A 1,417-nucleotide genomic window follows, 5' to 3' on the forward strand; every position below is an offset into this window, starting at 1 on the left:
AGAAAGTTCCATGATATATAGAAAAGAAGGTATATATTTGTGTGTGTTTGGGTGAAATGTTCTGTAAGTATCTGTTAGGTCCACTTTGTTTACATTGTATGTTAGATCCAGTATTTCTCTTTAATTCTCATCTGGATGACTTGCCCATTGGTGTTTATGGGGTATTGATGATTTCCACTATCAGTGTGTGACGTTCAATATGTGATTTAAAATGTAGTAGTATTTCCTTTATAAACTTGGGTGTAATTGTGTTTGGGACATAGATGTTAAAAATTGCAATATCATCTTGGTACATTTCTCCTTTGCTGTCATGTTTTTCCCCATCTCTTTTGATTAGTTTTGGTTTGAAGTCTATTTTGATAGGTATTAAAATAGCTACACAAGATGCTGGAGCCATGTCACTGTGTGCCAGACTCTGCCCATTGTATACTAGCAGTCCCCAAAATTTCAAAGCCCAGATGGCATCTGTCATGGAGCAGTTCATTGTGAATCTTCTTAAGGAGGAATAGCTCCCCCCCCCCCCGAATTAGATTTACAGTTGCTGAGGTCAGTGCTGTTGGCATGGCTTATGCCATTGACATCTTAATGAAGGGTATGACAAATGACATTGTCATTGTTGATATGATGGAAGACAAACTGAAGAGTGAAATGATGGATCCCCAGCATGTCAGCCTTTTCACTAGAACACCGAAAATTATCACTATCAAAGACTATAGACTATATAGTATGACTGCAAACACCATGCTGGTTGTCAGTAAGAGAGAGAGAGCTGACTCAATTTGGTCAGCAAAATGGTATCATCATCACGTTCAAAATTCCCAGTGTTATGAAATACAGTTGAAACTACAAGCTACTGATTGTTTCAAACCCAGTGGATATCTTGACCTACATGGCTAGAATAATGTGGCTTTCCAAAAAAACAAAACAAAAAACAAAAAAACAACAACAACAACAAAAAAAACCCTGAGTTAATGGAAGAGGTTACATTCTGGATTCAGCTTGGTTACATTACCTGGTGGGAGAAAGGTTTGGGATTCAACCACTAAGCTGTCATGGATGGGTCCTAAGGGAGCATGGAGACTCCAGTGTGATCATGTGGAGTGGCATTAATGTTGTCAGCAACTCTCTGAAGAATCTTAACCCAAAACCGAGCACTGAAACAGACAAGGAGTAGTGGAAAGAGGTTCATAAGCAGGTAGTTGATAGTGCCTATGGTATGATCAAACTGAAAGGTTGTACATCCTTGACCACTTGCCTCTCTGTGACAGAAAGTATAATGAAGAACCTTAGGCAGGTGCATCCGATTTCTACCATGATTAAGGATCTCTATGGAATTGATGATGTCTTCCTCAGTGTCCCTTGTCTCTTGGGAAAAAATGGAATCTCAGGTATTGTAAAGGTGACTCTTGACTCTTGA

At 39.1% G+C, this 1,417-nt stretch overlaps 1 pseudogene; it reads left to right on the top strand.

The window, feature by feature from the left end:
- The first annotated feature begins 458 nt into the window (after window positions 1-458).
- On the top strand, window positions 459-1,417 carry LOC116091491 (annotated as a pseudogene).

Source organism: Mastomys coucha, chromosome X (genome assembly GCF_008632895.1).
Source record: "Mastomys coucha isolate ucsf_1 chromosome X, UCSF_Mcou_1, whole genome shotgun sequence".
Taxonomy (NCBI): Eukaryota; Metazoa; Chordata; class Mammalia; order Rodentia; family Muridae; genus Mastomys; species Mastomys coucha.